This window comes from Plectropomus leopardus, chromosome 22 (genome assembly GCF_008729295.1).
Source record: "Plectropomus leopardus isolate mb chromosome 22, YSFRI_Pleo_2.0, whole genome shotgun sequence".
NCBI lineage: Eukaryota > Metazoa > Chordata > Actinopteri > Perciformes > Serranidae > Plectropomus > Plectropomus leopardus.
The window spans coordinates 14,100,536-14,112,565 of record NC_056484.1 but is presented as its reverse complement, the minus strand read 5'-3'; the positions used below and the strand labels follow the sequence as shown (position 1 = coordinate 14,112,565).

The 12,030-nt window shown below is 38.9% G+C and overlaps 1 long non-coding RNA gene across 1 annotated transcript in view; it reads right to left on the bottom strand.

The window, feature by feature from the left end:
- The window catches only part of LOC121961179, a 48,083-nt gene extending 36,429 nt beyond the window's left edge, over nucleotides 1-11,654 (bottom strand). The window contains exons 1-2 of the long non-coding RNA XR_006107030.1: nucleotides 11,501-11,654; nucleotides 10,549-10,616 (exon numbers count right to left, since the gene is read on the bottom strand). This is a non-coding gene — a long non-coding RNA (uncharacterized LOC121961179). The remainder of the gene's footprint in view (nucleotides 1-10,548; nucleotides 10,617-11,500) is intronic.
- Nucleotides 11,655-12,030: the final 376 nt, after the last annotated feature.

The following is a 12,030-nucleotide window of genomic DNA, read 5'->3' as shown; positions in this document are numbered from 1 at the left end:
TAACCAATAAGAACACATACGTATTGGCAGGGCTATGGCTACAACTGAGGAGTCATGCCATCTGTAATATCAATTTTATAGTTTCTAATGAGGTTAAGGTTCAGGTTTAATATTTTTTCTCATCTAATTTTGACTTTTTCATTGTAAAACTAAAGTGGAATTTCGGATTTTCCACCAGGGTTGCATGGTTGGAATCAGACCACAATCTAAAGAGATAACATTGAAAGAAACATATTAAATTATTACTAGTCAAATGTAAAATTTTGATTTTTTTATACTGAATTTAGTTGGTGGTTCTTCTTACAAGGGTTGTTTTTGGGCAAACTTGATGTCAATTTTTCTAAAATTTTGACCGTCCATTACCATCCAGCATAGGGGTCAACACAAGACCAGAACAACTTGTTATGTTGATACATTTTGCATTTGTTGCTTTCAAAGTGGCACTAGTGATGGTTATTTTGTGTAGTTTTGTTGTTAAACTGCACTTGCTTCTAACACAATTGCCAACAGGGAACAATTTCAGCATTTATTTCGATCTGTGTTTCTGACCATCTCCGATATTCCCTTTCCTTATTGTTGTTTTGGTCTCCACCGAATCCTGAGGGGAATATGCGATTCTTTAGCTACTAAACGCTTTGCTATGTTCACCAGCTAGTTGCTAACTTTGTCTTTTAAAAGTTCTGGGCTGGGCACGTTGTGTAGAGTCTCGTTATTAGAGCTTTTTGCTGGAAATGACAATGATAAGAGCGGTGAGAGCGCACCAAAACAACACGCTCAAAAGTTCTGTAGTGCTAAGGGGGAACAGCGATAATTTTTTGTGAGTCAGTCATTACAACGCCTTCACAGTCATTTAATTGAGTGTAGTATGTCGGTATCTGACACAGAGGCAAATGACCACACCCCAGTATTTGATGAGTTGGGAGTGAGATCAGACTGAAAGTGCCACTGTACTATATAAAGCCAGTGGCATTTATACTATGAGGATGTAGAGACGCCGAAATACAGAAGACCCAGAAATACTAAAATAATCAGAGCAGATTGGCCTTTTCAGTAAGGGAACTAAAAGAGACGCGCTAAAAAATGGAGTGTTTCAGACAGAGGGAGATTACAGGTGTTCCAGCAAAGACAGCATAAAGCATGTCAACATGTTCTGGTAGAAAACCAAAACACAAGAATGAACCTGGAAATGAGCACAATAGATCCTCGTTTGTATATTACTTACAAAAGTAACTTTCCTCAACTCTATGACAAAATATTGTAAAGAATGTGAATGATGCCAGCACGTGCATATACACGTTGATTATGCACGTGCCCCCCCCCCACACACACAAACACACACACACACACAGACGGACGGGGACATCTTGGTAGAGTTGTCTCTGTATTCTTGCCCTGTTGAACGGATGACTTTCCCTCAGTGATAATGTGAAGCCTCTATCTGAGGCGGGAGCGCTGACGTCTATTAGATCTATAAATCATGTTAGGCGAGGGGTGGGGGGTGGGGGGTGTAGTGGTGTAGTGGGGGGGTTGCAGTGAGAGCTCAGGGTCGTAAATCTCATTACCTGAGACTGCTGCCGACCCCCCCGCCGCCTCACCCTGTCCTCAATCTCTCCCATTATCAGCTGACCTTGACCGCCGACGCAGACACTTACACTCAATCAGGGCTGCCGAGGGTGTGCGTGTGTGTGTGTTCCTGTGTGTGTGTGAGCGTGTGTTTACCTGTCATATTTGTGTCGTGATATTTGGAGCCCCCTCCGCCCCCTCCCTATCTTAAATGAGGCCCCGGGATTTTTTTTTAATGAAAATATCAGTTTGTTCTTGCTCCTGTCATCTTGTCATCGGCTTGTTTGTGTCGAGCTTGTCTGTCACTCTCTCAAAAGTGCACACACACACACTTTACTCTCAAATATCTGCTTATTTTCCCCATCTTCTGGGACTTTATAATCAGCATTTCTGTTAAACTAAAAAAATATGCCTCATTCGCTCAATATAGAATTAGTAACACAAAATAAATGAGAGCACCTTTAAAGGCCAGTGGTGCTTGATTGATAAAATGATAATTTATAATCAGAAATGACCTATACACTGAACTTTGGGTAATGAGTTTTTTCGTTTGTCGTATAGGTTAAGTTTCTCGCATAAAGCACAAAAATAGATCTCTGACTTGTGATGAAGTTTTTTTTACTCTGGTTACTGAACAGATTGCTTCTGTCCTCAGTTCAGGTTTGCAGAGTCACTTTCCAAGCTGCTGTATAACAGCTAATGAACGCACACCTGTAAGCACTCCATGGTTCATTTAAAGTGTAATGAAACACAGACCTGTGACAGTGTAAACCTCATGCTTTAACCACTACCTGTCTGTCAGAAATGTACAGCAGAATATGCAAGTGTTCATATAGCAAATTGTGCATTAATTAAATGTTAACAATTCATTACTGGAGGCATAAATCAACATTATTTTTAGCCATGTCAATGCCGTGGCTTTACAGATGGCAACATCAATCAGTTGGTTGGTCCATCACTTTGGTCTTAACTTTGTACAGACATTCATGTTACCCTGCAAAAAATCTGACTTTGGTGACTTTTGACATTTTTGGTTTCACGTAAAATGCCTTGCCAACAGAATGGATTGCCATGACATTTTGGTACAACACTTTTCTATGCACATATTAACAAATGACTCGAGAAACTTGATATTTGTGACTTGCTTGACTAAAACTGATTAATTGACTTTGACTGACTTGAGGCTTGACTTATGACTTGAGACACATGACAAGAAAGGATTTTTTCAATGAAATAAATGTATATTTGGTGGAGTAATTTCTAGTGAGTTGTTGCGGCAGCCTATTAGGTCTCAGCAGACCAGAAAAGGCCAATGCGTGAGGCAGAGATCATGGAGAGGGCTATCGCGTTTATAAGACACAACCACCACAACATCCACCTTCAATCATCACAACACAACCCACGAAAAAAGTTATTTGAATGTCTTTTTTTTAAGATAACTTGTTAGCTTATTGGCTGCTCAAACATTAGCTTCCTAGATTATCAGAATTTAGCATGACGTGACTTGTTACTTGCCTGAACTGAGCAATGACTTGACTTGTTTTGCTTAACTTGTAGCGGGGACTCATCACCTTTGGATGTTAGCATACTGGTGTTAGCATTCAGCTCAAAGCACTGCTGTTTCTACTATAAGTACAGCCTCACAAAGATAATATCATGGTTGGTTAAATTCATCAAGGACATCAGATCAGGTCTACTGATAGGAAAGCTTTTACTTAAGAGTTGTTGTTTTCCTGGTTGTAAACTCAAAGACTGGCTGTTGTGCAACTAATTCATCAAAATGAAAATCGAAAATGAGAATGTGTCTAATGTCTTCCCATAATTGTTGTGTAAATTGGTTGAAAAGCCTAAATTGCGGTTGTTGTCTCCTCCTTATATTTACATTTTAAACTTTGTACAACCTGCTTTGGCAGCACTGTATTAACATAACTGTTGAGGCCAGAAAAGCTAATTTGAATTTGAATTGAGAAGCAGAATAAGAGAGGAGCACATTCAAACAAGAAATATTCTAATTACATGGCATGTGCTTTTCCAGCTGCATGCTGCTGTTCTGTTTTTCATAACAAAGTGGTACATTACTGTTTATAAAAGCAATTATTCAGTTCAACTTGCAGTGATTTTCTGCTTTGTGCAATGCTAAGCAACACTTCTTCTTTTCTAGAAATAACCTCAGCATCTCATAGCAACTTGATTAAAGAGAGAATTCACCTCAAATTTAAAAATACGTATTCTTCCTTTTACCTGTAGTACAATTTATCAGTCTAGATTGTTTTACTGTAAGCTGCAGAGTGTTGGAGATATCAGCTTTAGAGATTTCTGCCTTTTCTCTAATATTATAAAACTACTTGGTACTCTGCTTGTGGTGCTCAAATTGGCAAGAATAAAAAAAATAATACATTTAATAAACTTAACAGCAATGACACTTTCCAGAAATCATGACCTGGTTACTCAAGATAATCCACAGACATTGTTGTTAGCAGTTTCATGTAGAAACTATTTCCTTTCTAACCAAGTACACCTGCCAACTGTATCACTATGCAGAAGGAAGTGTGCATCTACTGCTAGCTCACCTTATTACTGAACTGACTAACTTTACAGCTCAGCCATGGAGGACGCCATTAATGTTTTCATCTCGCTCTGTCACAAGCATGAGCCTCTCATCTATTCTTTCTGCACGGTTATACAGTTGGCAAGTGTAGTTCCATAGTAAGAAAATAGTTCCCATATGAAACTGCTCACAACAAGGTCTTATCCTGACTAACCACGTCATGATTTAGGAAATATGACATGGCTTTTGAGGTTTTCAGATACCACCGCTATCTCCAACACTCACCAACTCACACCAAAAACATCTAGTTTGAGAAACAGCACAAGTAATGGGAGAACAGGAATTTTTGGCATTGTCCCTTTAAACTCATAACTTTACACCTGCTGACATCATTAGTTGGATCTCCAATCAGCACCGATGCAACGAGCGCAGATGTAGAGAGAGAACAACGGCCAACAATCACAGCTCGTACTACAAGAATGTTTCCTTTTTGGCAGCATCACCTACAATACTTGGCAAAACTTTGACAAACAAAAAACAAAAAGTCCTGTCCTGGTCACATAGGGTGAAATGTGTTTTTGTTGTGTAAATCAAGCCTCTGGCAGTGCCCTTGGTTTCTGTGCTGACTGGCTGAGATCTCCTACTGCGTTTTGACGACCAGCATCAGTGAAACAGACATAATGAATGTTAGACTTCCAAACAGAGTCTGGCGCCGCTTGCAGTCTCCATATTTCTCACACTTTCTGTCTTGTTGTTTGTTTCTCTCCTTCCTCCTCCACCTTCTCTCTTGCTTTCTCTATTTTTTCTTTTCTTGCTGTTTTTCTGCCTCTTGCTCCTCCTCTCACATGTAAAAAACACATATTGCTATTCTTATATGCCATTAAAAAAATCATTCTGCATAATTTCATGCGTCACTTCAGGAACATAGTAGCTTGTCCTTATGTAATCAACTGTAATCTTTTTAAGAAACAGAAGTGATTTGACTGCTGACACAAAAGAAATCATTTAATTAGAATTAATCAAATTAAAAGTAGCCTTGTGCATAAGTGGTGATAATTCAGTCTGCAGCCTCTTCCTCCTTACATCATTTCTTCAGCTCTGCTTCCTCCAATGCATCTTAATGGGTTTTCATGCCCGGAGCAGATTCAAGGCTGGAGCAGGAATATGCTGCATTGTGGTATATATCTGGCTGGTTCAATAATAACTCATATGACAACACTCTCAGCTATCACACAACCCCCAAACTGTCACTGTTCCACCACTGTGCCTTTGGGTAGACAAGTTCACCCTGAATAATTTAGCCACAGTAGTCAGTGAGCGCGTTTGCCCAGAGGAAGTTCCTGAAAAGTACATCATGTCTACCCTGAGGCACGATTCATGGCACGGTGACAGCTTCAGTCGTGTCTGAGAGCTGAGGATGTGGACAGCACTAATCAATAGTAAATTTAGGTGTATCATACTGTAATAGAGGACATGACCTGCAGTGTGAGAGGCTCTGTGTTCACCAACACTAACAAGGAGGTCAGCACAATAATACTACAGTCATAACCATTTCACCTGGATGGAAATGTCACACTACAGCTGATCGGCACATATAAGGCTATCGGGGGCGATAATTATAGTTCACACATCAACATTTCTGCGGGTCTACGCAGAGACGGCTATCTGTAGGTAACACTCACACCTCCATAAATTTCAGCAGTGTATCATACTTGTACTGTGTAGAATCGTTTGTTAGTGTTTTATTAACTGAAATTTGAAGCGCCTGTGGGTTGAATTTGAAAGTTGAATAATTTAAAAATTGAGCTGCAACAGTATTTTCACTATACAATAATCATCTCAGAAAATATCACGGTATACATTATTACACAATTAATGTTATTATTATCAGATACTATTGGCCATAAAAGAATGGAAACAGAAGTTTGGTTTTTTTTGTTGAAAAAAAAAATTATAATTGAAACATTACACTACTGTTTTAATGGAAGTATGTTTAAAAAGCCAGTCCAGAAAAGGAGATGCGCATATGAAGGAGAGATTCTCCATCTGATTGATTTTTTTCTCCAATACCAGAGATAAGAAAATGTATATGGTATGATAACTGTCAACTTTGATGTCACGGTATACCTTGAAACAGGTATATCGCTGCAACTCTAATTAAGAACGACAGTGTGGTCCACACTATTCCCCCCTTCCCCACCAGCCTGTTCTCTCTCCTAAGACATAAAATACCAGCACTTTGTCAGTGGTGGTGGTTTGCCATCTATGTTCAAAGTTTAAAAAAAAAAAAAAAACGAAAAAAGACTGTTTGCATTTAAAAAACAGAAACTTTTTAAAAGGACTCAATGTTTGTAACAAGCGTAAATGAACACGCTATCCCTGAGTTTGTAACTGCAGTCTGCACTCCTAATAACCGGGTTTAAAAAAAACCAAATAAAATAAAAATAATAATTTCCTGTGTAAAACTATAATTTTGGACTACTGTGTCATCCTGACCACCACATATAAAAACTGTAAATTACAAAGTGTCTTATGTGAAGCTAAAAGCTTTATCATGTCCTGTAGGTGTCAACAACAAACTGAAAAACAGCTATTAATATTTACTCGGATAAAGCCTTATACCACTTTAATGTTTTCTTTTTAAAATACAGTCTCATATCACCTATTATATTCAGTTTTAAAGCCAAATAAATAGCTTTTTTCATTACATCATTTTCGCGTGGTCCCATGTGAAAATATGCACAGTGATCATTACATTTACTCGATCTTTTCATTAGTTTTTTTTCCTCCATATTTGCCTGTTTAAAGTCACTAGAGCCTTCTACCAATCCCAGCACACACTGGGCAAAAGGCAGGGTACATGCCAATCTCTGGTAATATTAAAAAAAATAGTATAACTTTATTTGCCTTTTGTCTCCTCCCTAAATCTATCTGTCTGTCTCTCTCTCTCTTACTCACACACATACAATCACACATGCACACACACACACACACACACACACCACCAGCGTCCTGTTCCGCTCTGCCAGGCTCTCAGGACCACCTGAGGGTACCACATCACAGGTTTGTTTTTCCTGTATCTGCTCCATCAGAGAGGAGCAGGCCTCATTAGTGTGTGGCCCCTGTAGGGTCCTGGGGCCCCTAAACCCACACAGCCAACCTCCAGTGGCCCCATGGGCCCCGAGCCCCAAACACAACAAATCACTGAAACAAAAACGCGTGCTAGCATCCCTAATGCCCAAATCTTTACACTTCAAAAACACAATTATGCTAATGCCAGGAATCATTTGCCATTCCAACTCTGATTTAATGCGGCCTTTTAGTGGGGAAAGCTAATTAGAGGCTTTAATTAACATGTGCGACACAAACTGAAGAGAAGTGCGAAGGAGCCTGTCGATCATGGAGGAGCACAGCGAGAGCGGTGAAAGAGGGAGAGTGAGAAAGGGAAGTCTGAAAGCTATGCAAATGAGGCGAGGGAGCGCCACGGGGAGGCGTGGATATCTGCCGCTACAACGGTTTCTGTAAATATCACCGTGACCCGTAGACAGAGTGGAGTCGGCTCATTAACACAGATTGGAAGGTGTCACCAGAATTCAGCCCACGAGGGTCACTACTGATACGATGCAACCTGAGCTCAGCGAGGGTACCATCATTAAAACTGTGACAAAACGCAGGATTTAAGATCAGGTCCTGAAATGCAAATATTTCATTCCAGGCACATCATCTTTTCCTGTATAACTACCTCAAGGTGGTTGGCCCGGTGCACTGCTGGACACTTACTACACCTCTATACTGCGCCTCAGAGCTGCAGATACATATATGCTGCCTGAATGCACACCATGATTGCATTTATAGGCTTTTCATTAACACAGATTGGAGTGTGAACTCTGCACAACACTGCATTATTGTTGCACAACTTGAGCTCAGGATATCATCATCATTACAACAGGTAGATCCGAACAGATAGTGAGAATAATCACCTTGGCATTTTTTGCAGCACTGCAGTTTTCCCCTTGAATATAAACTGGGACACAGAAAATAGGAAATTGAAACAGAAGATTGGGGCTGAAAATAGGAAAAGCCAAGGAAATGTACTTATTAACATCTAAGCTTTTTATTTTGTTTTCACTTAGATTTACATTTTCACAAACTTCTGCTGCACAAGGAATGCATTTTAATATCTAATATAAAGATGTTTCAGGGCTTTATTCATTTCTCAGTTTTATTGGTTAAAGTACTTTTTGTGCCGCCAGTTTAAAGTGGTTCTTTTTGAGATTTCATTAAAGCACATTAGGCAGCTGCAATGTAATTTCCATACTTGATCTATGTGACAGTGCTGCTTAAACTATTACCTCTTGATTAGTAAATTATATGTTGCTTAACAGTTTCAGCCGTTTTCTATAAAATCTTTTCCATTTTTAAAACGGTATGTGAGGTCATTATGGAGTGTTTCAATTAACTTTAATTTGTTTTTGCACATTTAATAAAGTGAACATTTCCCTTCTATAGCTGTTTACATTTTTAGTCTAAAAGCCACATTATTGTTTAGTTGACTCTGAGTCAACAACCTGCTTTCACTGAAAGTGTCTACTTTGTCTGTAAAGGCTATGTACTAAAGGAAAAAAGTCATTATTGCAGCAGTCTGAGTCTCGGCAGGCAGAAGTCACTTTGCCTCTACTTTGCTGAAAGCTCTCAGCGTAGAAATCGGACTACATGGCTTCAATCCTGTACGGGCACTACAGGGTTTCCTCTTGGGGATCAATGCAGCAGCAGGAGAGTGAAAGAAGGAAGTGAAAAGTGCAGCTTCTCTGATGGTTACATGTGTAGCCACTTTAAAATTCATAGAAAGAACAGTCCGGCTAAGTCCAGGGTGAGGATTACAGTTTTGCAGTATCGATCGTCATTCTCGAAAGTTTCTGACCTTTTTTTCACTTGGCTGATGTATTTTTAACCAATCATCCATACACTGTAGGATTTCCAATATACGGATAAAGTCAATAAATAACATGCATTAACAAGGGCATGGGTTTCATTTCAACACTGGGGGGTACGATTAAGAAACTGGGAGGTGAAATCATGAAATCAAAACCCCATGTTATGATGAATGTTATTATGTAAATGCCTTGAGCGTCATACCTATTGGGTAAAAATCGATACAGCATAGTATTGTGGCATTTTGAGTTGCAGTATTGTATCCATACACAGATGTCACATATTGCTTTTTCTTATTATATAAATTATTAATACTGCAAATACAAATTAAACTTTTGGTAGCCCACTAGAATAACAAAATCCATTCCCTTTTCAGTCCACTAGATACATTTTGCTGCAATAAAAACTACTGAAGTGAGAAACATCATCTTTAAACCGTTACCTGTTTAGATAAAACAGATGCTGACATTTTTTTTCTTTGGTGACACAATTTACAGATAATAAATCACAATATATGTTATCTTAATACTCAGCACATCACAAAACATTTAAAAATTGCAAAAATGTTGCACTGTGACCTAAGTATTATGGTAATAAAGTATTATGGGGCCTCTGGTGATTCCCACGCCTAATCATATCCAAGGGATGATGCCAGTATATTTGATTAAAATGCTATAAATGCTATGTACTCTATACCAATAATGTTCCCAAGCAAATTGGGGTTATGATACAGCCTGACTATTTATTGTTCGCTCTCCAAACTGAGTATCAGAGATGTCACTGCCAACAGAAACTAAATATTTGCTGCTGCTGCCACCTCACACTTAAATTATCCAACTGACTCAACATGATCTTTTATTGTGAAGCAGTCATGCGCATTGTACTAACCGACAACAGCAATCAAAAATTGTGTCTATAAAACAAGACATTTTCTGCATTTCTTTTTGGTTAGAAGGTCAGTTTTACAAATTTCAGGGAGTAATGAAACAAGCCACAGTTAACCTCCAACTTTTCAGCATGGTAACCAAGTTTACTGTGTCCTGATGAAAACTACATCCCCTGTTTGGAGCGCGAAATCAGTTGAGCTGTAGTTGAGGATTTTATTGACTGATCTCTTTATAAAAACAACAGGAGTTTGTTTAGCAGGTACACCAGCTGCTCTCCTCTTGTATTTCTGACTGTCTAGTGTTGTGTTAAATCAAACTTGCTGTCGCTAAATCGACTAGGACTGAAATCTTTTAGGATTTAACATCTCATTCTGTTTTTTTTCTGCAGTAGATCATGTTTAAATGAGCTCTGAATTGAAACCTTGAAGCCATGACCAGAACAAGACTGTTATAAAACACCATAAATACACTCAGGACTCACTTGTCTTGTCATTTTTAACACACTGAATACTGCTCACACTTCATAATGGCTGATCTAAACTTTGGGCTACCATCCATCATTTCAAGGATCTTTGTTATTAATCTTTGATAGGAGATAGTAAGAGTAGTGAGGCTCACCTCTGTGCTCAGTCTTCTGAGGTTCAGTTGCAGATAACAGCCTTCACAGCACATCATGTCCTCTTGACCTAAGGACAAATGTATAAGAGAAAAACAGTAAGAAATTCAGTGGGGTTATTTTTATCTCATTCACTGGACAACATGCTGTTTACAGCCTAGAGGTAAAAATATTTACAAGGTTAGAGTTTCAAAATTTGAACCAGCATTTGTCCCTAAATTACTTAAATGTTTGGATATACTATAAACTACAATACTGTGCAAAAATAAGCTCCACAGATTTGTTGTTTTAGCAAAGTTGCGATGAGGATGTTTTCTTTAAAATTCTCAGTCTCTTTGTTAGGATACAAACAATGAAGAGAATATGTAAAATGCATTAAAACACAAAAAAAAACTCTGAACAAAATGGCTTCACCATACTGAAGTCAATATTTAATGTGAAACATGGAAGTGTACAACAATAACAAAAGGTAGCTCAAACAATCAATATTGAGCTTTGGATATGTCTTGAATGCACCCTAACCCTAAATACTCCAGAAGATTGGTACTGTAAATCTCATAATGTCTGCCATAGATAATTGAATATATGCTAAGTGGAAAAGGATGTCATCCTAAATACTTGCAACTTTAGCCTGTTGAAGTTATTCATCAGTATTCTGATATATTTTAGTACTGTATACATATCTGCTGTTTAAGATGAAGGTGGCCTTAAACGTTTGCACAGTACTGTACTTTACTGTACTGTAGTTTAACGTTTGGGTTCACTTACACAACTCTCCGTGTTTTTATTTAGTTGAAGGAAGCCTCAACAGCGGGTACACCTTACTTTACCTGGCTAGTAGCAAACAGCCACTAGCTGAGGCTTTAGCATTTAGCTGCTAAAGCTACAGATATGCTTTCACAAGTCGGTGGAGACCAAAAACAGACGCATAAGGAGAGTGAATCCCGAACTTACGTTCACCTTGTGGCGAGAAACACGACGCCAAATGAAGCTAATGTCGCTCCTTGTCTGCTGGAAATGTTAGCACGCAACTGCTGGCAAACTGCCGACTTAATCTGAAGGATTCATATCTTGTCTCTTCTTCCCAAAGGTGGCCGAAAAAGTGAGTTACTGCTGGTTTAAGTTTGATAAATCCAAGAGAAGCTGTCCGACGCCTGCCCTCGCGTCCTTCGATATAGACTGTGACGTCATCACGTAAAGTCTGCTCGGGAGGAGACTACAAGAATCTACTCATCTGTCCCATTAATCCCATATGAGCGGTTTTTGTTTGTTTGTTTGTTTGCTTGCTTGCTTGCTTTTGCCTCTTAACTAAATGATAGGCTATACATGTATTAGGCCACACACATTCATATACAGAAATGTTTAGTTTATAAATAAGGACTCATGGACGGATTATGAGACAATGGGCCCCTGGGCACAGATATGCAAAGGGCCCCGCCACCTCTCCTAGGAAAGAAACTTTGTGGTGGGGTTGTGTCTCTTTG